General features: G+C 46.6%; 1 protein-coding gene across 4 annotated transcripts in view; it reads right to left on the bottom strand.

Annotated features, from left to right (window-relative positions):
- Positions 1–26,750, bottom strand: part of PACSIN2 (protein kinase C and casein kinase substrate in neurons 2) — an 84,099-nt gene extending 57,349 nt beyond the window's left edge. For 2 of the 4 annotated variants that reach the window (XM_075602803.1, XM_075602807.1), the window contains exon 1: positions 26,613–26,750. The gene's annotated coding sequence lies outside the window, so the exon portion shown is untranslated. Of the gene's footprint in view, positions 1–1,840; positions 1,993–26,573 lie in introns of those variants that run through there. The other 2 variants (XM_075602805.1, XM_075602806.1) reach the window with 2 other exon arrangements.

Genomic DNA, 26,750 nt, shown 5'->3' with positions numbered 1-26,750 from the left:
GTGTTTACACGTATGGATAACACACACACACACACACACACACACACACACACACACACACACACACACACACACACACACGTTTAATGTGATGCTCCAATAAGCAGCATAAAATAACCGAAATACACAGAAGATCGATGCAAAGTAAGAAAGTCCCAGGCACAGCCTGTTCTTAAAATGCTGGGGCAATTCAAGAATAGTTCAACGTAACCTACACTTCGGGCACCAAGCAGTTAAAGCCGGACTCATCAGTATCTGATTAGAGCACATCACTGCAAGACTGAAGGGTACCAATTAGCAGAGTCACCAATTCCTAAATGTTCCAGAGGTGAAAAGGGGGGTGAAGGGAGGGGGCAGATAGCTAGTCAAATGTGTTTTGCATCAATTTCCCCAAGGAGCAGCCTCATCTATACGCTACGTGTAAGGGAATTAAACGGTCCGCTGCAATGTCCCATGATCTAATGCATCCCAAATTAAAACGTAACCCCATACACAACTGGAGAGAAATGTAACACATTGTACTGCAGGATCCCAGGGAGCAGTTTGAATGACTTTTGCAATTATTGTTTATAAAGCGGAGGCATATTCTGCAGCGTGGTACAAGGGGGTGGGGAGGTGTTGTAGGGGGAGGAAGAAAACTGGGTAATATAAAATGACAACAGCTATGAAAAGGATAAAAGGTAATGAGGATACAGCTCGCAATTCATGTTGACATGGTTTTGTTCATTATGTTATACACAAACGATGATACAATTAGAGTGAAATAACGCTCGCTTCTGTGCCCCAGCCAGGAGTGTAGCAGGAAATCAGCAGGTTAGGAACTTACAGAAGCATTTTCTTTTTACCAGTTAAATACAAGAGTCTCATTGTAAAATCAGTCTGATCCAGCAGCAGCATGGCACAGGAAGGGACACCATTCTGCACAACACTTACATTCACTACAGCAATAACAGGAATAACGCTCCTCTCGTCGGGGCTTCATATCTTACTTATATACACATACAGTAGCTGGACGACACCCCTGTACCAACAATGCCACTTCTAGTGCGAACAGGGATATAGCTATGGGAGCAGTAAAGAGGCAATACATGCTGCACTTAAATATATAATAATAATACACACTTTGATTACCTTTATCGAAAACTAATGACCTAAGCGGACGATCTATTCGTTCTCCTGGGAACGATCAGCAAAATCTTGCTTCCTAGGGTTCACTAAATGGCTGCCTTTCAGTTTAAAAACAATCCTTCAGTCAGTATAACTCAGTAGCTACAATGTACTCTATTACCAAAGTAATATTATCTATTGTCACAGTTTGCAACTCAAACTGTTGGGAACATTGGCAACAAATGATCCTAAACAGCAAAGTGTTGCAAATATCTTGCACTGCTGGGGGAGGTGTGCTAAAAAAAAATGCTATAGACGAATGGGTGATTCGTATATTAAAAACTCATTAAAAATGTCACCAAGCATTGAATAAAAACAAACAAAAAAAGTAGCAAGCATTATCCAAAACCAATAAAAAAATTTTTTTTTTTTTTAAAGCCACGTAGGATATCGCGTAGAATATTGCATGGGATATTGCGTGGGATATCGCGTGGGATATCGCGTGGGATATCGCGTGGGATATTGCGTGGGATATTGCATGGGATTGTTCCTTTAACTGCAGCCGCCCTGACCAGTAAGTCAGATACGGACAGTGCAAGGAAAGGATCTGCAGAGGACTATTGTTTGAATGATCAATAACCTGAGAAATTGATATGAAATATAAAGAAAGAAGTCCAGCATGCTTTACAGCTCCCCTTGAGCTAAAGAAACCCTCTACCCGTGCAGTACTTACAGTCTCCTTAAGCTGAAAGGGCTGCCCCTCTGCACATTAGCATTCAGCACCCGCGTCTCCCTGCACAGCTGCTGTGCACTGCAGCTCCTCGGGCAGAACCCTCTCCCTGCACATTGCATCATTTCCTGTGAGCCGCTGGAATCCTGGCAGCTTTGGGCAAGGTCATTCCTGCACACACTGCACCACTGGACATGCCCTCCCCCTGCCCCCGCTCGGCCTCCTGTTTACATACTGCAGCAGCACACTGGGCCCGTCCCCCTCCCGACAGGTAAAAATCACACAGCAAAACCGCTCAGCTTCCATGCATCGTTGGCTTTTTCCACCGAGCGGCATTGGCAGTTTTGTTGAAATACACACACAGATAAGATGTTACCTGCAATGCATGGACCTTCCCTCCAGCTTGCACTGGGGGTTCCCCCAACCCTTCCCTCCCCCCAGAAGCCTAGGTGATGATGCATACAATGTTAGTATTTGGCCCATGGAGCATGTCCTGCTCGATTGATCTTTTTCTTAGTCTTACAAATGATTTCCTCCTGCCTTTCCCTGTTTTTTTTTTACATGTATATGAAGCAGGGTGGGGAGGGGGGGGGTGTCTAGGGAGCTGAACCACATTCGTTTCAGTTCTGGGGAGCCCCTGATTTCTAAGAAGGTGCTACCCCGTACTTTATGGAGGTTTAAATCCCTCGAATGACGCGGACCAATAGGAAGCTGCGATGATTCCCATTGGCCCAGTAGATTTAAGTTATTAAAAAAAAAAAAAAATATCCAACCTATGTTTTCTTTTAAAAAACAGATTACACACACATATACGTACATACGTGTATATATCCATTTCTTTTATTTATAAAATGTTTTGCTCGTTTTCAAGTATGTCCTCGGCACAGAGTTATGATAACAATACATGGCTGTAAATGGAAGGCGCTATATAGATAAATATACATAGGGGTCCCATACTATATCTCCAGTAGTTTGTCATTTCATATCCAGGTAGAGTAAAGAATTGCTACTTCAAGCCATCAATACCATGTTTTAGGAAAATGATTTGCATATGGATGTTAACACACAAGGGAACCAAAAGGGGGGGGGGGGGATTCACCAAAAGCCGATGCTGGACATCGCCCCCCAATTTGGCATTTACAGCCATTCAAGTTTAGGGAAAAGTCATAACATTATGGGTTAAACACATACTAAATAAGCTGCTAAATTGCACTCCAATGAATAGAGCTGAAACCTTGCCAGCGAAGGGATTAATGCTTCTCAGCACATTAAGTAGGAGTTAGACTAAGGGCCTTATTCTATATATTACGCAGAAGTGGCCATTCGGGAACTTATCAGAAGAAAATGGTCCAAATAGCAGCGTCAGACTCTATAGAGTTTACCCCTGAAAGCCTTCTGAACAAGGTCCCTTTCCCGCAATGTTACACATTAATGGCCGGTGTATTGCAGCAGGAGTACTTCGTATTGTGTTACTACATAAGATCATACTGCAAGACAGGAGGTTGTGTATTGCAGCAGGAGTACTTCGTATTGTGTTACTACATAAGATCATACATACTGCAAGACACGAGGTTGTGTATTGCAGCAGGAGTACTTCATATTGTGTTACTACATAAGATCATACTGCAAGACACGAGGTTGTGTATTGCAGCAGGAGTACTTCGTATTGTGTTACTACATAAGATAATACTGCAAGACACGAGGTTGTGTATTGCAGCAGGAGTACTTCGTATTGTGTTACTACGCAAGATCATACATACTGCAAGACACGAGGTTGTGTATTGCAGCAGGAGTACTTCGTATTGTGTTACTACCCAAGATCATACTGCAAGACACACGAGGTTGGAGCTAGAAATAAAAACCAGAAGTCACTACAAAGGAAGCTTTTGTTCTGTGTTCCCAGCAAGAACAGAACCTGTGTAGAAAGCATTAAAGCCTGTCTGACGTGTAAATAAAACATGACTGTTTTCATAAGAAACACTGTGATGCGTCCTCATGAAAAAAAAAAAAAATTAGAACGACCTCCGCCCAAGGTTAAAAAGCAATAGGAATTTTGTAAGCTCATGGGTCTACTTTGTATGTATGTAGCGCTTATTCCTATTAGGTCACATGTATTACTGCTGTAAAGGGCTAAGTACATGGATGGCGCTACATAAAGACACATGTACGTACAGTATGTATGCAAGTTCTGCTGCAGACAGTAATGCGTGTGTGGTGTGTGGCGTGTGGTGTGGCGTGTGGCGTGTCCTGCGCGTCTTTTATATTGAATAAGCCATTACACCAGGCGTCCAACATCTGAAACCAAAGTAGTTTCCTTCTTGTTAGTAAATCAAAATAAAATGTGGTTGCCAATAGCGACAACATAAAAGTATCCGACTCAGCGTTATGAAAGCCGCCTTTACACCTCTGCTATCCCAATCACATTGGAGACGTTCCTTTATACGGACGTACCGGTTGTTCCTTATCCCGATGCAATCTGTACGTTGCTATTCTGTACCAGCCTTTATTGCCAGAAAATAAAATGGATGTGTAATTACGCATTTCATTGTCGCCATATTTCTCGTAAAAACCATTAACCCCTTCTCTGGCTGGGTGATGTGTTGCAGGCACCTCTAACAGAAGGTGTTTATAGGGGGGAAAAAATTAAAAAAAAGTGCTGGATATTTTAGGAGCGCTTTGCTTTGCAAGGATTATAAATATATATTAACTTTTTTTTTTTACACTTGAATTTGATAGCACATTTTGACAGAGGCCTTTGCATTGGTGGGTGGCCTATGTACAGTGCTGCTGAACCCACGCATGCAGCTCACAAAATCCATAGGGTTACAAATAAGGCAATCTGCACTGGGAACTTAAAGAAATTACTGTCTGGGAACAGTCTGTCTATCCATTGTGAAACCCCCGCCCTTCGAGATGAGATTGTATTTATTCCTAGAGAGAGTCACATCATGTGCAAAGTGGTGCAGTGCAAAGTGGTGCAGTGCAAAGTGGTGCAGTGCAAAGTGGTGCAGTGCAAAGTGGTGGAGTGCAAAGTGGTGGAGTGCAAAGTGGTGGAGTGCAAAGTGGTGGAGTGCAAAGTGGTGGAGTGCAAAGTGGTGGAGTGCAAAGTGGTGGAGTGCAAAGTGGTGGAGTGCAAAGTGGTGGAGTGCAAAGTGGTGGAGTGCAAAGTGGTGGAGTGCAAAGTGGTGGAGTGCAAAGTGGTGGAGTGCAAAGTGGTGGAGTGCAAAGTGGTGGAGTGCAAAATTACAGGAAAGTTTGGCCTCAATTAGCGGTTTAAATAAACTGGAACAGATGTCCCGTTTGTTCGGATAGATAGGATGGAGACACACACACTTTTAAAAATGTAAGTGTTGCTTACACAACATTAAAAGGCGGGCAAGATCTCGTCACAGCCTATATGATGCGTTCGCTGGCAGAACACGAGTGAAGGATAGATCAGCTGTAAAGAATGTGAGATCCTTGCGTGATTCTCAGTGAACCTTGGCGTGATGGAAAAGCAAGAGAGGTCAAAATACACGGTGTGAAACCAGAATGTCACGTCAGCTTACTGGCTCAAGGATGAAAACACACACAGAGAACATTCTTACATTATTCCAGAAATATGAACGTATGCCATTTAACCCTTTCGGTGCCCTTTATACGTAGCTACTAACGTCATGGGGTCTGTCCTTCCAGGTGCTCCATGAGGATTTTTGGAGGGGAGATCACGTTGCGGAAGTGGAACAGAAGGAGGAATCCCTCCCAACGCCGGTGATTGAGCAATGGCGGGTGCCGGAGGAGCTGTGGCAGTCTGGGACTTACTCACACAGAGAGGGCTAATCCCTTACAGGCAGAAAGATCTAGCGCACAGATCAAAATACAAAGAGGGAAGAACAGCGACAATTGCTGGTATTTTAACCATTTAGTTGTAGTGCTTAATAGAGCACTGAGCTTTGGGTGTGTTTTCTGATCTCAAAGCAATACAGGCATACCCCACATTAACGTACGCAGTGGGTTCAGAGCATGTATGTAAAGCGAAAATGTACTTAAAGTGAAGCACTACCTTTTCTCCCCACTTATCGATCCTTCGGTACAGGTAGGGAGCCGGTACTGCTGTTCAGGACGTGCCGACAGGCGCATGCATGAGCTGCTGCTTGTCTATTGGGCGAGGGGAACCAGCGCGTCACTACTATGGCGGTGTGTAGAGCAGAATAAGTGTCCGTACACTCGAAGCGACCGTATGTACACAGGGGTATGGGGCTACTGAAAATATGTCCTTACTCGCCAGTATACTTAAAGTGAGTGTCCTTAAACCGGGGTATGCCTGTAATGGTCTACAGATTAGAGCAATCTATTTTCGGAGGAGATCAATCTCAGAAACAAACATTGCATTCTAGAATAATCACCACATGAAAAATTACATGTAAATAACCAATATAAAAAAAAAACAAGTATTTCCAGATGTTATTACACATGAATAATCCACAACTCTATTTTTCTGTGTCCCATTAAAAACTGACTCACCAACTTCACACCCAAAACAATTTTATGGATGTGCCTTTAATCTCCATTCCCATGTTACGAAAAGGGGGAGGTGAATAGTATGAATGAGCGGCAAGACAGCTTTAAGTAATAAGATGCCCCAGTAGGCCAACCCCTTCTTGAAGGCAAATATTAATCACCTACAAGGTAACCGCTGGTAAGAAATAGTCACGTTATGAGAAAATTAAACAAATTTTAAAAATATCTACATTTTAATGTAGATATCCCGACCCCCCACCTGCTTTCCCAGGACAGAAGTCTAGACCTCGGCCCCAGGGTGTTGAGCGGGGGGAATAGAGGGGTCTGAACCCGCCGAGCAGGGTGGGACCACTTGTGTGGGCTGTTCGGGTCGACTTCTGGAAGTTAGACCTGGCCGGATTCAAGCAGCTGGCACCCCTTTCGTCACCGGGCTGAGACCGCACAATCTCTTGAATAAGTCATGTAGGTGACATCATGAAAAAAACAAATATTTATAGTTAGGGCAGCTGAATGTGGACAGAACGCTGCCTTTCAAACCCCACATTTCAGAAAAGGCTTATAATAATATTTGTTGCATACAGAGCCAACCACTTACACAGCTCTGAGCATATCATTTCTGCACTAACCATGAGCCCCTGCTGTAGGGTGGTTACATTCTAGGTTAGGTTCAGACACTTCAAAGGCTGTCATTACCACTTAAGCTGCTCCTTCAGATTATTGCGCTTTAAGGCACAATTTAGCATCTAATTTAAATTCCCTTCTGGGAGTTTTACCTTAGCAATACATGTTGTGGCTGCAAACCAGTGAAAAGCACTAGTTACTAATGCCTTCCCTACAATTTCTGAGGTTACTCATCCCTTACAGCCACTACAAGGTGCTTACACGGTTTAATCCAAGTGATCGTCAGGCACAGGTTGCTAGCACTCCAATACAGGTTAACAGGGGATTAAATATTAACTGTACGACAGATTAAAAGCAACAGGGATTCTCTCAATGCAGAGACATGAAACTTTCCCATGGAACAGCCAGCACCTGTATCCCAGTCTACTAGCACCCAACAATGGAACAGTTATTACAAGCGACTCTACGCCGTACTTAAGAGACACCTCAGCTGGTGATTATATAAACAAAAACAAATGGCCGTTTAGAAGCTCAAAAAGGAAGAGAAATAAACATAAACTGAAGGCGCCAAATAAACATAATCAGTCCCGCAGCATTTGGTCTTGATTGGTTCCTCTTTGCCGACTATTTGTAAGAGATTCCCGGGCAGCCTTAGGGGTAATTTGTCAGGTGAAAGCATGCAGAGCAAAGGTGGTTGTATATTCGAGAGGTTAACGCGGAAAGGATTCCAGTTCCCTGGTTCAAAACACAAAGCTAAAAACTTTGAGCTCCACATTCAACAGGTCTCCAGGTCCGAATGCAACACACAGGCTAAATGTTCAAGATTTGTCCAGGTAACATTAATAGAACCGTCCAACTCTAATTATCACCAGGACACCTGGCTTAAGTGTGTCTAGTCCTGACAACCCGGACTGCCGCTTGCTTTTGAACATTAAAAACTTGGGGCGCCCTGAGCTACACAGACACCAGTATAATAACTTCCAGCTGCCCCAGCGCCACCCTCTCTGCCCGCCTGCACAGTTACACAGTCTGTTACCAGAGAAACACAATGGACAGAGCTCACTCATCACGTTGCATTCATTTTTTTGCCTTTGGGGAGCCTGGAGATGGTGTACGACCGAGGGAAAGGGGCTGGCATTTTGGAATATTTCCCAATACTTTACTGTGCAAACAGAATGTTTCCAAAACATGCAACATTTACTTTGCTAGGCAATGACCTGGAAATATGCCGTTATACTGCACACTTTAGCACCAGGAAAAGGGAACAGATAAGAGCGCTCCTGGGCAAAGGAATTGGAGGCGCGGAGGGTGGGTGCTGCGACACCCTGCAGGGCTTGGTTATTAGCCGATTCCAAACACTTCAAGGAGAAACCGCTCAGGAATGTACTTAATATTTAATCCATTGCATGAAAGATGTAGCAATGTGAGCTCTTTGGACCCAAAAGATCCGTGGCATAGAATATGGTTTCTTTGTAAAGTTAAACAAAATATGCACGGTACAGAGTCAGAGGGACGAGGGAAGAGAAGCGCTTTGAGCAAGACTCGTCACAAGCAGCGACCTCAAATAAAAACGGCCCCTATTGCAGCGGTTCTCAAACATCTCCTCGGGGGCCTGAGCCAGGATAGGTTTCTGGGGCTGTCAATATTATGTTCATATACCAAACGAGGTGCATTCACCTTTGTGCAAGTGCATCGGTTATTCCTATTACCCGGTGTAACACCCCCCCCCCCAGTACTGGAGAAGGTTTTAGGCCCACTCCGTTGAATGGAGATGAACTAAAAAGAAGTTAAATCAGTGTAAGAGAAATATCCCTCAGAATACAGCTCTCATTTATTCCGTAACTTAATGTACTAATATTATAATCAGTAAAAAAAAAAATATATAAAAATAGGATGGATGGGAATTTGTGGCTGTATACTCCCCAAGTACTATTGTAGTACAGATTAAAATGGCCTTTATACGTATTACAGGTTAAAATTTATTTTAATTTGCTTTAATGCGTTCCAAACTAGACATATATAATCAAGACACGGCAGTGAACCTGAAAGCCTGCAAAAGGCATGATTTGTGCGCAGAAGAGCAAGGTAACCCATCTCCTATAAAGAGATACAACGCGGATTTGGAATGTGCAGTAGGTATTAATGGCAGGGCCCCCATTTACCAGTTCACCAATAAAAAGGTGCCATAGACATTGCCCTGGCATAAGGACCAGTGAAAGGATTACAAATTATACTCTACAAAAGATTTGCCCCGTGACTCGTATTCCAGGGGAGCGGCTGCATCATCACAAACACAAACCTCACAAGGTCACTTGATGCAATGTGACGGTGAAGACACACACAGCGCAATCATAGGCGGCTGCGGCAACGTGACCAACTTATTAAATGACGAATGTTACCCTGGGGACTGAAAGGTAATGCCGGTTTTAATAACTACTTTACTGCAGGACAGGACTGCTAAAAACAAAACGCCGACAGAGAAAGTTCAGCCGCCGTAAGTACTGTAAATGAGATGATCATTTATGTAAATAGTACCAGGGTACTCTAACACAGCACGGTGAGGACACCGCAAACCATGCATTAGCGGCTTAATGCAATGATCGCAGCGAGCAGCTTTAAGGCTGTGAAATGAGACACGCAGCTGTCCCAGTTAACATTCAGTTTTACTACCAGCTTTTGGCTGCAGTCTGGTCAGCCTAGCTAACCTTCAGTGTGTTCTTATGATGTTCCACTGGACATGACAAACCCTGCATACTGGGGGGCCCTACGCCATGCTGTGGGTGCCATGCTTTGCTCTTTCTAGGGGAGAGGTGTGCTCAGCTCTCGGGGAGCAGTGGGAACTCATCTTCAATTCCCGGAAGTCAGAGGACAGATCAAGATTAGAATCAAATCAACGCAGAAATACAAGATAAAGTTTTGTAACGTTACTATAAATATTGGTCCTACCTCCATTCACTTCACAAATAATTCCCGAAGAAACGGTCACATTTACACGGATTCCCCGTTCCCTTATTTTCCCGTCAAACACCCTTCAGCAAATCTGTGTTACGCCGAGTACACAAATAAGAATAAGGAAGAAGATATGAAACCATGGCTGAAATTCAGGTAGTAAGAATGCTGCTATGAATCAGGGGTGGCTGAAAATATCAAATACTTAGTAGCCAGACAGAATTATTTTTAGGAGCCAGGTTTGTGCTGGGTGCAAAGGGGGGAGGGGGGGAAGGAGTTCTGGCTTCCCTGCTGTCCCCACCCCCACCAGTCATCGTGTGTGTGTGTGTGTGTGTGTGTGTGTGTGTGTGTGTGTGTGTGTGTGTGTGTGTGTGTGTGTGTGTGTGTGTTCACGAGCAGGGAGTTTCACAGTGTATTTAATTGGAGCCTAAGGGATCTGATTCTGTAGGTGCTGAGGCAGCCGATCACCGCGGACAGAACCCAACATGAAATATTTTCTATGTTAGAGAGAGATTCTTGCTGAGGATTGGACCTCCAATTCCGTCCCGGACCGGTCGGCGGCGATATGTTTGAGAGACATGCAGGGCATTGGAAATAATGCGATGTAGTCACCTCTGCCAGCACAATGGTTAACTAAGCCCCTTACCAAACACAGTATGAGCAGCGGGGGCTACAAGTCGCTGATTACATCAGCCCGCCATCTACTTTCAGTGCGAATAATAGGAGACTGATTATGAAGAGCCAGCATGATGAGCAAAACATCGTCAACGTGAGCGATTAGGCTGGCCTTGCAAAAATCAATAACGAACATTTAAAATGTCCATGACTTCCATTAAAGAAAATCATAGACAAACGAAGCACGGAGATACCGAAGCAGCAGGAAGACCCGTTAATACGTATGGCTGTCGCGAGTAGACCAGCATGGAACCAGGGTAGGTGATGGGAGAGAAGACATGGCAGCAGTCAATATTTGCATGCTGAAATGGTCAAGGGAGAATAAAACAAGTATTATTAAAAAAAATAAAGTTTTTCCTCTATAGCACGGACTGTGCGTGAAGTTCTATATGGTAAAGCAAGAAAAGCCGACGGTACTGAACCGAGGTTTCGCACTACAGAACAAACAACAATACTTCATCCATCTCGTTATGAATGCAGTGGTCAAAGTGTGATGGTACAACACCAGGGTGGCCAACAGGTCAGGTTTTAAGGATGAATCAACGACTGAGCCACCTGTGCTAAACTAAAGCAGGGATATCCTTACAACTTGACCTGTTGGTGGCCCTTGAGGACTGGAGTTGGCCACCCCTGTACTAAAGGGTAACACTACTGTAGTTTTGTTATCAAATACTTCCCCCCCCCCCGTTTAATAAATTCCGAATATTTTTTTTTACTCATGAACATAATACCACCACACACACACGGAGATCAGCCGGCCAAAAGGAGTATGAACGTACCAGGTCAAAAAAAATTACCGGTACCTGGTACCCAGGGTAGGGGGAAAAAATTGTTTACATTTGGCCGGCCGGCCGGCCGGCCGGCCGGCCAGCCGGCCAGCCAACCAACTGGGTAGATTTGGCGAACCTCCAGCTGGCGGCAGAGAGTGAGGATGACAGCAACATCCTGCAGTGGAGGATGAGGACGATGGCAACATCCTGGTGGCGGTGGGAGCAGAGGAAGACATCCTTCAGCCAGTGAGAGCAGAGGAACATGTGACCAGAGTAGGAGCGTTACTAGAGCACAGCCGGGGAGGAGCACACCCCAGTGGTCCGACAGGGAAGTCTTCCGACTTGCGGTGTCTACCGCTGTTACAGTGCAGCTCGTCCCCTGCTGACCTCTAGTAACGCTCCAGCCACATGTTCCTCTGCCCCCACCACCAAAGACTGAAGGATGTCTTCCTCTGCTCCCACCGCCACCATGTTGACGCTGTGGTCCTCCTCACCCTCCGCCTGCTGACCATTGAAGCATGTCACTGTCATCCTCAGTCGCCGGCAAGTCCCCTTCTGCTTCTCTGCTCCTGACGTTCTCCAAGAGATTGACCGAGGCAGCAGAGCAGGACGAAAATACCCTGCACCGGATCCCAGCACCCTGGAAGGTTCCGGGTACTTTAAAAATGGCCGGGTCATTTCCAGGTACCCAGTACATCAATACTAAAGAGCCCACATTAATCTTGAGAACCTTAAGTTAAGGCAAAAAGTCACAAGATGCTTTAAGCCTCCTCTGAAGGTGTAGATGTAGTGCTGAGAATAGCCGTGTTTCCATAAGCTGACCCGAGCGCACTTCCTGAACACAGTGTCTCAGCTACCTCTCAATATGTACAACACCACACCATCCACAAACCTCAGTCAAAAACCCCAGGTAATTGCAGAAGCAGACAACAAATTTTGCTTCCCCTATTACACATGTTCATATTTCATTTAAAAGCAGCAAATCCCCCAGAGTTTAATTCATATCTTCAGACCTTGCTCACGGAGAGAAAAAATCAAAACAAATATATTTCGTCAAACGAAGCAGTAAGCTCTCCTGTAATGCAGGTGCCGGTCACATATAACTCAAGAGAAGTTTGCTAACACAGGTGTATTCAGTGAATAAGGGTTACATGAAGGATGTAACCTTTGATGTAACCCCTTATTCACTGAATACAGCTGTGTTAGCAAAGTTCTCGAGTGCTGTCTCTTATTACCCAACCTGGGAACACACACACACACACACACACTTTAGCTTCTGATCTTATCATGATAACCCGCCCCATTTTAACCTCTCAGACACTTAATATTTCAAATGATTATATCTCCGGAACAGAGCGTCAGAGTAGTAAATATTAAATACCAGAACATTGCAATCAGCGCAGACGGCTGCTTTCATCGGTATTGTAATGACAGCAGGTGCAGTTTGCATACTTCAATATACTGTACCCGGAGGTAAGAAATACAGACATCTCTTCTAAAATCATTATTTGTTCCATTTAAGCCTTTCAGATCTTATTTTGTTAAACACATGGTCCTCTCTATAAGCAGGGGACGGGGATAGGGTTTGTGCCCCTTACACAGAGACTTTCGCTTTATACAGGACGGGGGAAGAGAGAAACTGCAACACGGCTTTAACAAACTGGAGGTCATGATCAGCTCTGGGAGAGAGCAGATGTCACAGAGATGGCCCGACAGAGCCAGGCAGCCATAGTAACAGTTCTGCACAGCTGCTCCTGAGAGTGATCGGACGCACCATGCTGGCCTGTTCTCCGCCGGTCACACTACAAACCCCAAGGGCATTTTGTTTCTAAACGACCAGCCACTGTGTATTTTTTTTTCCCCCTATGATCATTTGCAGTGTTCGCCTCTCTGAGGATTACCGATGTCACCTCAAGGCGAGATAATAATCATAGATTCAGATTGTATTCACCATCAGGGTCATTGTATTTTCAGCATTAAAGTCAAACAAGTAGCTTTGTAAAATGCCTCAACTGCAGGGAGATTGTTAATATATTTACAGGTTTAGCAAGATCAGTAAATAAAAGGGCAGAATGAGGAGGGGCGAACGGGTTTATTTAGCATGACAGCCTCAATGTGCAAGCTGCAGTTTGGTTAAAAATAGGATGCACCACACTAGAGCAGCAGGAGTGGTCAACTCCAGCCCTCAAGGGCTGCCAACAGGCCAGGTGTTCAGGATATCCCTGCTTCAGCAAACCTGGCCCTTGGTATAGGTGGCCCTTGAGGACTGGAGTTGGCCACCCCTGATCTAGACTAGGATACAATGCTAGATTAGATCCGTCAGCTGTTCTTCACGAGTTGTACCGACATCTGGACACATGTCGCCTGTACGGCCACCCCTGAACCAGCTCATCATCAGTTGCACTACGCTTAGCCTCCAGAATAGTTCCACAAGGAATATTTATTTATATAGCCTCCTTTTGGCATTAAATTAAAAAAAAAAATAAACAAAAGAGGGGGGACAGGCAGCAGTTCTACCTGCTATAGACAGAGATAAGGACAGTATTCAGACAAAATATTCTAATGTAAAGTGATGGATATCTCTTCCTATCTATTTATATAACCCTTTTCCACATAGAGAAACTACTCATCCTCGTAGCAACTTCTCCACAGGCGGTTTCATAATATCAGGCGGCCAATTAACTTTGCAAGTCAAACCTTATTTTGTATCATTTATTTTCTCCAAACCCAATCTAATTATTTCAAAAGTGTGATCCTAATGATGAGGGAAAGCAAAGTGTATAAAATGACTAATACTTTTGAAAACTGAATTACACAAGTCTTCATGTAAAAACAGTTTGCATGGGATGAAACCTTAATAATTAATACTGATCAACCTGGTATGAAAATAAAAGGACTCAACATTAAAATGTCCTCGTTTTTTTCTGGCAATCTCACAATTGCTATACTTCTGAGTATTTATTGTTGTACTCCTTGACAAAACAGGTATAGTAGCCGATCTAATGCTGGAATTCCCTGCGCTGGCAAAATGTGGAGAAGAATAAGTCTACAGAGAAACACATTTAGAGAACTAGCTCGTTACTGTGGGAAGAGAGAATAATGTATGACTTTTAAAAACCAAAAAGCCCCCCGTAATCTAGCAGAAACAACAAAATAGCTTAAGCGAAACAAGTCTTGTGAGAAGTGAACTCAGTATAGGAAAGACTTCAAAAGTGGCTACAATAAACAGACTTCTATACACGCAAAAAAACATGTTTTCATCAATGAATACCGAACTTGGGAGAGGGGGAGGGGCAGACCAGGTGATTTGTGCAGTTGCCGATATTTTATTCTTCGTAATTTATCATTTAAGTGATATGTTCAAGCTTGCTCTCCAAACATGAGGTGGATTCCGCATGATCACCCTGGAGCTATCAGTGGATCAGAGAAGGTTGAAGTCAAACGAGCTAGAATATGCAATGCAACACTTACAGTGTGCGGAGTAGCTTTGAAGAGGTGCTAACTGAGACCGCAATGATGCCCACGCATGCCCTTTCGTTACCACCACACTGCGGGGTACACCTTGGCTTTTTGTTTCTGATCAAGACACCAATGCATTAGGCAGTGAGGCATTTAAAGTGAGGTTTTTAAGTGATACAGTTAGACTACAGTTAATATATATATATATAGTTAATATACTCACCTTCTTCATGCAAGACCAATAACCAATAACCTCAGCTGATATGACATGGATCTAATTGCATTCTCTTCACAGGTATGTTCCTGATGTTGAAACCCTGTGTATAAGACTGAATCTGGCCTTGTTGAATTGATATATAAGTTAGTATGTTTGAATGTAAAAAGTTTATTTTTTTTCCCTCTTAACTCTGTGCTGTTAATTGACCAAATGGAACAAGCTGACTGATTGGGGAGGGGGAGGATCATGTGACTGTTTTTTCTGTATAATACTAACACCTTAGCTGCATTGGGCAGGAACTGCATTAGACAGTGAGGCATTTAAAGTGAGGTTTTTAAGTGATAAATACAGTTAGACTACAGTTTGACTAGAGGTGACTGGGGACTGCTTTTTCCTGCAAACTCTTTAACTCAAGACAACAAACGGTAAGCTATTCAGATCACACTATGATCCCATGCTTGTTAGCCTGCATAGTTTAACCCCCCACCCCTTTACAACTTCTTTCACTGCAGCCTCTCCCAAAACTGACTGCACAAAACACTGAAACCCTGAATTGACCCTAGCATTGCAATGCAGCAAAACACTTGAAAAGGTACAGGCCCACCCCTGCTGTTTAGTCTGCACACACTCACTCTGCTCACAACAGCTCCTTGCAGCACTGCCTACCTCTGGCATCATGAACCTGCTATGTCTTCTAACTTTTTTCTTTCTCCTGGCCTCATGGAGATGTTACTCCCTCTATCCACTACAAACTCCTCCATCCTGGCCCGCACCCAACATCACCATACACCCTGGACTACTCAAAAGCCTTGCACTATCTACTGAATGTTGGTGGAGAACTCTAAAAACCAGCACACCAACCACTGCTCACTCTAATGGAAAACACCACAAATCTACAACTTGTAAACAACTACCCAAATTTCTTCTCATACTATTACTCTCTCTAGCAGGTGATATTGAAACTAACCCAGGTCCTCCCATTTCAGCTCTGTCCCATGCCCCTGAGAATTCCACCTTTAAATTCCAAAAAGGGCTATCTGTCGCCCATATAAACATCCGGAGCCTGCTGCCCAAACTAGACGAACTAAGGGCATGGTGCCTTATGCATAAACCCAAAGCCATCGTTCTTACAGAAACATGGCTATCCTCTAAAACCCCTGATGCAAATATCGCCATTCAGGGATACTCCATTTTTAGGAGAGATAGGTCAAAGAGAGGAGGAGGGGTGTTATTTTATATTGCAGACACCTTACAATTTACACTGCTACATTGCCCACCAAGTCCACCCTCTTTTGAAACTCTAGTTGGCAAAATCTGCCTCCCCTTTTCTAAGCCCATCTTGCTTGCTGGCATCTACCGCCCCCCTAAAGCCCCTCTACAATCCCTGACTGATATCACCCAATTTCTTGCCTCCATTTCCTCTCTGAATGAGAAGAGTGAGCTGCTAGTTCTTGGGGATTTCAACTTCAATTGGCTTGACCCTAAAAACCACAAAATCCAGATACAACTCAAGTCACTTAACCTATCGCAACTCATTTCCCAACCCACACGAATAAACCTGAAGTCGCATAACCATTCCTTGCTAGACTGGATTCTCTCCTCAAATCCCAGCAGAATCCAATCCTCTGGCATCCTTCCTGACATTTTCAGTGACCATGCAATAGTGTACTGTGTAAGGAAAATTAAACCGCCCCATTCAAGCCCCAAAGTTCTCCTCACTAGAACATTTAAAAACTTTAACCCACAACAGTTTCTGGATGACCTTACCAACTGCCCATGGCACAGAATCGATTTAATTCCCGACCCTGATTCTGCGCTCGACTATTTCCAATCCGAGTTCTTAAAACTCTGCGATACCCATGCTCCACTACGCAAAATAAGGGTACGGGGGGCCCACCTTCCATGGGTTACACCTGACCTTATAGCACTCTACCAGTTCAGGGATGCCTTGTGGAAAAGCTACAAAGTAACTGGCACTACCAAGGATCTCAATCACTACAGATGCCTGCGGAACGTGTGCACAAGGCAAACAAGGCATGCAAAAGCACAATATTACTCTGACAATCTCCTCCAGAATACATCAAACCCAGCTAATTTCTGGAAGGTTATCAACAATATATTCCAGCCTCCTAACCATCAACAACCAAGTAATATCACTAAGGGGGATATTACTCTGACAAACCCCACTGACATTGCAAATGCATTCAATGATTACTTTGTGGGGTGTGCCACTAACTTATTAGCGAAACGCAGCACAAACCCCAAACCTGAATCTCATCCTGGGAGTACCCCTATAGTCCCACCCCCTCCCAACACTGCCCACAATTTTCAATTTAGCCCAGTATCTGAAGAGGAGATTACACAAGCGCTCCTCAAACTAAAACTAAGCAGCCAATGTGGACCCGACTTACTACAATCTAGGTTCCTACGACTTGGTGCCCCAGCCATTGCCAAACCAATTGCGTCCATAGTCAACTCTATCCTGTCTGCAGGCCATATCCCTAAGACCTGGAAAACTGCCAGAGTTGTCCCAATCTTCAAAAGTGGGGACAAAAACACTGTCTCAAACTACAGGCCAATCTCACTTCTCCCAATTCTATCCAAAGTCATGGAAAAATGTGTCCACTCCCAATTAAGCGAGTTCTACACCAAGACAAATTTCCCTAGCCAATTCCAGTCTGGGTTTCGTCCCAAACACTCCACCGTAACTACCCTGCTAAAAGTTTGCAATGAAATCCAGTGTGGAATGGAACGGGGACAACTCACTGGTGCAGTATTCCTAGATTTTGCAAAGGCTTTTGACACAGTTGATCATGCTATCCTGCTTAACAAACTCCAGAGCTCTGGAATAGGGAAACATGCTTTAAACTGGTTTCAGTCCTACCTATCAGGAAGATCCCAACATGTGTCCATCTCAGGCTCTAACTCCAACCCCCTGGATATCACTTGTGGTGTCCCGCAAGGCTCTGTTCTGGGGCCCCTACTCTTCTCAGTGTTCATTAATGATCTTCCCACAGCTTGTAAGGAAGCATCAATACACATGTATGCAGATGACACAATCCTGTATGCACACAGCCATAGCCTCTCTGACCTTCAACACATACTTCAGTCTGACTTTTTGAGACTCGAAAACTGGATTTCCCAAAACAAACTGTTTTTAAACACTGACAAGACTGTAACAATGGTATTTGGGACCAAGACTAAATTTGTAAAGCTTCCAGTGACTGAGCTCCTGATTAGAACCAACGCTAAAACCACCCTAACACCTGTCACTAGTTTTAAATACCTGGGCTTATGGTTTGACTCCCACTTAACATTCGGGATGCACATTGATACCCTGACAACCAAGACCTATGCCAAACTAGGGGTACTTTACAGGAACAAATCCTCCCTAAGTCTCCTGGTCAGAAAGCGTATTGCACAGCAGATGCTAATGCCAATTATTGACTATGGAGACATAGTATATGGCTCGGCTCCTCAAACCCACCTTAGCAAACTTGACACCCTCTACAATTCAATTTGTCGTTTTGTTCTCCAATGCAACTACAACACACATCACTGCGAAATGCTCAAAGAACTAGATTGGTCATCACTAGAGTCTAGGCGCAAAGTTCACCTTTCCTGTCTCACCCTCAAATACTTTCTGGGCAAGCTACCCAGCTACCTGAACAAGCTCCTCACCCCTACCACATGCAGTACCTATCACCTGAGATCAGACTCCAAAAGACTATTCATGGTCCCAAGACTCAACAAAGTATCCGGACGTTCCTCCTTCTCCTTCCGTGCACCCCAAAACTGGAACAACCTACCAGAGACTCTCATATCCACCACCAGCTTAAGTTCTTTCAAATCTAAGGCTGTCTCACACTTTAATCTGGTCTGTAACTGTTTCATACGCTCATAATATATATTTTCTTTAACTGTGCATGCAATGTCTTGTATATAAATGTATACCTTGTTCATTTATGTAACTGTATTTGTAACCATGTATTATTTGTTTTACTCTGTGCCCAGGACATACTTGAAAACGAGAGGTAACTCTCAATGTATTACTTCCTGGTAAAATATTTTATAAATAAATAAATAAATACATTCCTAAAGTCCTAGCCATGAAAGGTCTGTTACTTGTTCTGCCCTGTGATGGGGGTCTTTGGGCTAAAGGGGTTTAATAAAAAGCCTAAAAAAAAGTTAATATCTTGTGAAGTGCAAACAACGCACCTACTTTCATTTTCTGAGGCAGACATTGTTCTTGCAAGGACCGATAAGAATGACGCAATTTATCAAGATTATACTGCACAAAGTACACAACACTAATCATTCCGAGGGTAAATAACGCACTTTAAAAACAAAACTGCAATTAAGTGGCACAAATAACTAAAAATCATGGAGTTAAAGTCTGCACAAACCATCCAATAAAGTACACTTACTGATTTCATTTAAAAAAAAAAAAATCTACATCAATCAGACATCTCCCTACTGGGGTATTTAATGCATGGATTCAAGTCATTGTAACCCTAACCTGCTCAATGGGGCAACACTCTATATATATAAAAAAATAAAATAAAAATAAAAAAGATTTATTCTGTGTTAATGCCCTAAAAAACAGAAGGGAAAAACCTGGCAAAACCCAATTCCCATCTGCATTAAATAGAAGACTTGTAAATAAAGCACAAATACATTGTGGGACCCTGCAAATAAGTTTGTACCACCTAGCTTTGTCATACTGACCACTCATTTAAATGCATAAAAAGGAGTTTAGAAAGGACACAAAATATATGGAATGTCATTCAGAGAGAAATAAATATTCTAAGAGCTCCCCTATGGAAAGCACGTTGTAAATAAACAGTCAGTGAAGAGTGTGCGGGACAGGAGTCGGTGACTTCTCTGAAGCCTGGCAAGAGGGTGTGCAGAGAACACGTTACATTGCATACCAAGGTTATTGCATCGTCTTTACACAAAGCAAACATGGAGAGGGTGTGATGCAGAATTCTCAGCTCCCAACTATGCCCGGTTGCTAATCAACATGATTCATATTTTACAGTTACTGGGATTCGTCATCACTTCTTCGTCACAAGAGTTGGGGCCAAGTTTCACTTGGGTGGCTCTGCCCATTTGATCACCGACGGTTCTGTAGAGCACTTCCATCATAATTATATATTAACAACAATAATAATAATAATAATAATAATAATAATGAGAAACCAGGGATTTAATAACCGCATTGTACTCTCGTCATCCTTATTTGTAAACAAGAGCATGAGCCTATTTCAGAGTAAAAGAAATGCTGGAAGAATGCGTCATGGAGTGGGAGAGGGGGATTACGGTATGAGAAATAATTTCTCCACTGAGCATACGTGGAACCGCCTCTCAGCAGAGGTGGTAGCTAGCGTAAGCAAAGACAGCATTACCAACGTGCCGGACATATAGATACTGCACAGAAGTGGGAATCTCAAAAGGAAGTGTATATTTTCCCACCAGCAGCTCTGATAACCTTGTTTCCCCCCTTGTTTATTTTAGAAATACACAGAATCGCAGCAAGCTCAAGAAACCCCAAAACATACTACATACGTCAAAAGGAGTGCTACTGGGTGTGGCTAAATGTGTACAACAAGACACAAAAGCCCAAAGCGACATCCAATATGACAAGAATACAGTGAAATGCCTATGTGCCTCTTGAAAAGGGGTAATTTAGTTAAACCCTTTGGCCAAAGCGTTATAACCCTGCAAGCCACATCAAAGCATGACCACATTTCGCAGGTCTTAACACTAGCTGATTAAAATTCTCATTTACCTCTATATTAGGAGGGTTTAACTGAATTACCCTTTTTCAAGAGATATATAGGTATTTCACTGTGTATTTTTTGTAATATTGGTTGTAGCTTTGGGCCTGTCTTTTGTCCCCCCTCATTTAGCCAGCAATATTATTGGTGCTGGTTAGGGTAGCAGACTAGATTATTTGGTTAGGCTGAACAAGTCCCTTATTTATCCGGCTCGCCGGGTAAATAGTCTCTGATATAATGAGATGGGAATTAAACTGGATTGACTTCTGTTTCAATTGAAGTGCTTCCCTTTTTAGGTCACGTAACCAAAAGACTGTATACCAAGGAGTTTATAGCAGAATTACCCACAGACTCGTACAGAGAACTGGAAGGCATTCCAGACACAACAAAGCATCTGAATAAGGCTTTGGTCCCGCTGCGTCCGGCGGCGTGCGCAGCCGCGGACCACCAGCCCCTTTCCTCCAGTGTGGAGGTCCCCGCTGGCTCCTTCCGACTTGGCTGACTGCGTGCTGTGATGCGTCAGCCAGCCGATGCTGCAAACTCCTAGTGATTTGCAGCTCTGACGCATCACGTGGTGCGGCAGTCAACCAATGAGGGAAGGAGGGGAGGGAAGGAGCTACGGAAGGAAGGAGGGGAGGAGCTACGGAAGGAAAGAGGGGAGGAGCTACGGAAGGAAAGAGGGGAGGAGCTACGGAAGGAAAGAGGGGAGGAGCTACGGAAGGAAAGAGGGGAGGAGCTACGGAAGGAAAGAGGGGAGGAGCTACGGATGGGAGGCAGCTTGGGAGGGGAGCAGGGAAGGAGCTGCGGGGGAAATGTGTGTGTGGTGTGTGTGGTGTGTGTGGTGTGTGTGGTGTGTGTGGTGTGTGTGGTGTGTGTGGTGTGTGTGGTGTGTGTGGTGTGTGTGTGGTGTGTGTGGTGTGTGTGTGGTGTGTGTGGTGTGTGTGGTGTGTGTGGTGTGTGTGGTGTGTGTGGTGTGTGTGGTGTGTGTGGTGTGTGTGTACACGATATCCTTCACGTGACAGCTAGTGGGAACACTTCAGGACAGAAGAAATCCATATACTGTAGTTATAATTCAAGACTCATACAGTCTGGATCATATATTGATTTGCATATTCATTCAAGTTTTACCCCGCCCCCCCCCCCTCCCGCTCCCTACAGACTGCATATCGCGGTCAATTGCCTGTCAGCGCGCCGCCTGTCTGCAGTGCGGGCGCGCTGACTGAGGGAGCGGGGCCTTAGCCTAAGGGTGCATCGGTCTCGCAGAAAAATCACCCACTCAGCACAAAGAAAAACGTTTTTTTTGTTTAAATACTGGAGTGTAGACCACTACTCACACTTACGGTGCATTAACTATGCCAGGGGGGCTCAACACCAGTTCTCAGCCCAACAGGTCAGGTTTTCAGGAAATGAGGTTTGTGGAAGCGTGCGCGAGCCCCTGCTAAAGTCGCTCTCATTGCGGCTGCAGGGGCTCACTGGTAAGCGCGAGCGCGCCTCAGCACGGGTCAGCGCCTAAGCGCTGACCATGGCCGAGGTCTTAGTGAGTCTATGTACCTACAGTATGTGTATTTACAAGCTTATATAAGGGTGTGCAGCAGGGCTCTTCAATTTACAGACTGAGCCAAAACCGGGCCCATGGAGAGTCAGCAAGAGGCCCACAGACCATCTGCTCTTGATAATCTCCAGACAGTGGCTCAAGCAGTTCAACTAATTCTTCATCCAAGATCATTCATATATTTGACGTCAATATTAACAAGGTGTATAAAATGTGCACATTTTTAGGGTATGTTTCTTTAAGACGTCGATGTGGAGGTAAAAGTCATTAACTACATTCATTAAGTACTGAGGAAGAGGCGATTAAAAATGTTCTTTTTGACAAAAAACATACTTAATGAGTTTTAGGTTTGGGAAGTGCGTTGTTGCCAAAAATGGACTCCATGAGTTTTACCTCTACAACAACTGAGAGACCTATAATCTCTATGGTGGTAAGGCAGGGTGAGCGGTCAAAGGGATTGAATCGCGGTATATTGAGGATCAGCACAATTGGAAGGATCGATATTTCGGTCCCAAGATACCTTTAGGGCGGGAAAGGTCACGCTGGGGATCGAAGCATCAATCCTTCTAAATAAATGTATACTTTACATGAGTGCTAGATATAGATAAGTACATCTTTTACATTGCACTCCCTACTCATACGATTTTTTTCTGATCTGATCATTAGAATAAATATCTGACGATCCCCGCTCTACAGAGCTCATACATGGGAGTAACGATGGGCCACGACATGGGAGTAACGATGGGCCACGACATGGGAGTAACGATGGGCCACGACATGGGAGTAACGATGGGCCACGACATGGGAGTAACGATGGGCCACGACATGGGAGTAACGATGGGCCACGACATGGGAGTAACGATGGGCCACGACATGGGAGTAACGATGGGCCACGACATGGGAGTAACGATGGGCCACGACATGGGAGTAACGATGGGCCACGACATGGGAGTAACGATGGGCCACGAGTAATGGGGTGTATAACAGGAATGGAAAAACATTCTAGAGCTTCTGCAAGAAAACGGAGCATGAAAGGATGTCTTTAGCAGTGAGGCATCAACCGAAGGACAGGCTTATAGGAGGAAGGAGCATGTGCGCAGGGCATGTAGCAGAGAGTACTACACCCCCTCCCTACCACTCTGCTACATTACCACTCTGCTACATTACCACTCTGCTACATTACCACTCTGCTACATTACCACTCTGCTACATTACCACTCTGCTACATTACCACTCTGCTACATTCTTCCCCCCCCTACTCTGCTACATCCCTGTAGCAGAGTGGTGGGGGGGGGGGTGTGTAGCAGAGTGGTGGGGGGGGGGGGGGTGTAGCAGAGTGGTGGTGGGTGGTGTAGCAGAGTGGTGGGGGGGTGGTGTAGCAGAGTGGTGGGGGGGTGGTGTAGCAGAGTGGTGGGGGGGTGGTGTAGCAGAGTGGTGGGGGGGGGTGGTGTAGCAGAGTGGTGGGGGGGGGAAATGTAGCAGAGTGGTGGGGGGGGGGGGAAATGTAGCAGAGTGGTGGGGGGGGGGAAATGTAGCAGATTGGGGGGGGGGAATGTAGCAGAGTGGTGGGGGGGAGATGTAGCAGAGTGGTGGGGGGGAGATGTAGCAGAGTGGTGGGGGGGGAGATGTAGCAGAGTGGTGGGGGGGAGATGTAGCAGAGTGGTGGGGGGGTGGTGTAGCAGAGTGGTGGGGGGGGGTGTAGCAGAGTGGTGGGGGGGGGTGTAGCAGAGTGGTGGGGGGGGTGTAGCAGAGTGGTGGGGGGGGTGTAGCAGAGTGGTGGGGGGGGGTGTAGCAGAGTGGTGGGGGGGGTGTAGCAGAGTGGTGGGGGGGGTGTAGCAGAGTGGTGGGGGGGGTGTAGCAGAGTGGTGGGGGGGATGTAGCAGAGTGGTGGGGGGGGGTGTAGCAGAGTGGTGGGGGGGGATGTAGCAGAGTGGTGGGGGGGTGGTGTAGCAGAGTGGTGGGGGTGGTGTAGCAGAGTGGTGGGGGGTGGTGTAGCAGAGTGGTGGGGGGGAATGTAGCAGAGTGGTGGGGGGGAATGTAGCAGAGTGGTGGGGGGGAATGTAGCAGAGTGGTGGGGGGGAATGTAGCAGAGTGGTGGGGGGGAATGTAGCAGAGTGGTGGGGGGGAATGTAGCAGAGTGGTGGGGGGGAATGTAGCAGAGTGGTGGGGGGGAATGTAGCAGAGTGGTGGGGGGGAATGTAGCAGAGTGGTGGGGGGGAATGTAGCAGAGTGGTGGGGGGGAATGTAGCAGAGTGGTGGGGGGGAATGTAGCAGAGTGGTGGGGGGGAATGTAGCAGAGTGGTGGGGGGGAATGTAGCAGAGTGGTGGGGGGGAATGTAGCAGAGTGGTGGGGGGGAATGTAGCAGAGTGGTGGGGGGAATGTAGCAGAGTGGTGGGGGGGAATGTAGCAGAGTGGTGGGGGGGAATGTAGCAGAGTGGTGGGGGGGAATGTAGCAGAGTGGTGGGGGGGAATGTAGCAGAGTGGTGGGGGGGAATGTAGCAGAGTGGTGGGGGGGAATGTAGCAGAGTGGTGGGGGGGAATGTAGCAGAGTGGTGGGGGGGAATGTAGCAGAGTGGTGGGGGGGAATGTAGCAGAGTGGTGGGGGGGAATGTAGCAGAGTGGTGGGGGGGAATGTAGCAGAGTGGTGGGGGGGAATGTAGCAGAGTGGTGGGGGGGAATGTAGCAGAGTGTGGGGGGGAATGTAGCAGAGTGGTGGGGGGGAATGTAGCAGAGTGGTGGGGGGGAATGTAGCAGAGTGGTGGGGGGGTGTAGCAGAGTGGTGGGGGGGGTGTAGCAGAGTGGTGGGGGGGGTGTAGCAGAGTGGTGGGGGGGGATGTAGCAGAGTGGTGGGGGGGGATGTAGCAGAGTGGTGGGGGGGGATGTAGCAGAGTGGTGGGGGGGGATGTAGCAGAGAGGTGGATGTAGCAGAGTGGTGGGGGGGGGGATGTAGCAGAGTGGTGGGGGGGGGGATGTAGCAGAGTGGTGGGGGGGGGGATGTAGCAGAGTGGTGGGGGGGGGGGATGTAGCAGAGTGGTGGGGGGGGATGTAGCAGAGTGGTGGGGGGGGATGTAGCAGAGTGGTGGGGGGGATGTAGCAGAGTGGTGGGGGGGGGGGATGTAGCAGAGAGGTGGATGTAGCAGAGTGGTGGGGGGAGGTGGATGTAGCAGAGTGGTGGGGGGGGGGGATGTAGCAGAGTGGTGGGGGGGGATGTAGCAGAGTGGTGGGGGGGGATGTAGCAGAGTGGTGGGGGGGGATGTAGCAGAGTGGTGGGGGGGGATGTAGCAGAGTGGTGGGGGGGGATGTAGCAGAGTGGTGGGGGGATGTAGCAGAGTGGTGGGGGGGGGATGTAGCAGAGTGGTGGGGGGGGGATGTAGCAGAGTGGTGGGGGGGGATGTAGCAGAGTGGTGGGGGGGATGTAGCAGAGTGGTGGGGGGGATGTAGCAGAGTGGTGGGGGGGATGTAGCAGAGTGGGGGGGGGGATGTAGCAGAGTGGTGGGGGGGATGTAGCAGAGTGGTGGGGGGGATGTAGCAGAGTGGTGGGGGGGATGTAGCAGAGTGGTGGGGGGGATGTAGCAGAGTGGTGGGGGGATGTAGCAGAGTGGTGGGGGGGATGTAGCAGAGTGGTGGGGGGGATGTAGCAGAGTGGTGGGGGGGATGTAGCAGAGTGGTGGGGGGGGATGTAGCAGAGTGGTGGGGGGGGATGTAGCAGAGTGGTGGGGGGGATGTAGCAGAGTGGTGGGGGGGATGTAGCAGAGTGGTGGGGGGGATGTAGCAGAGTGGTGGGGGGGATGTAGCAGAGTGGTGGGGGGGATGTAGCAGAGTGGTGGGGGGGATGTAGCAGAGTGGTGGAGGGGATGTAGCAGAGTGGTGGGGGGGGATGTAGCAGAGTGGTGGGGGGGGATGTAGCAGAGTGGTGGGGGGGGGATGTAGCAGATTGGTGGGGGGGGATGTAGCAGAGTGGTGGGGGGGGATGTAGCAGAGTGGTGGGGGGGGGATGTAGCAGAGTGGTGGGGGGGGGGATGTAGCAGAGTGGTGGGGGGGGGGGATGTAGCAGAGTGGTGGGGGGGGGGGTGTAGCAGAGTGGTGGGGGGGGGGGATGTAGCAGAGTGGTGGGGGGGGGGGATGTAGCAGAGTGGTGGGGGGGGGATGTAGCAGAGTGGTGGGGGGGGATGTAGCAGAGTGGTGGGGGGGGATGTAGCAGCGTAGTAATACCTTTATGTGAGTTGGCCCTGTGATAGTACGCAGCATTACCTCCTCTCCGTACCCGGCTCGGTGCAAGGTTCCCTGTCAGGCGGGAGCCGCTGAATCCTTCCCCAGCACCACGGTCACACCCTCCCCGCCCCCTCACACCCGGATACCACCACACCCGCAACCTGATTGGCTGCCTTC

Source organism: Ascaphus truei, chromosome 5 (genome assembly GCF_040206685.1).
Source record: "Ascaphus truei isolate aAscTru1 chromosome 5, aAscTru1.hap1, whole genome shotgun sequence".
In the NCBI taxonomy this organism is placed as follows: domain Eukaryota; kingdom Metazoa; phylum Chordata; class Amphibia; order Anura; family Ascaphidae; genus Ascaphus; species Ascaphus truei.
This window is presented reverse-complemented; position numbering and strand designations above follow the sequence as displayed.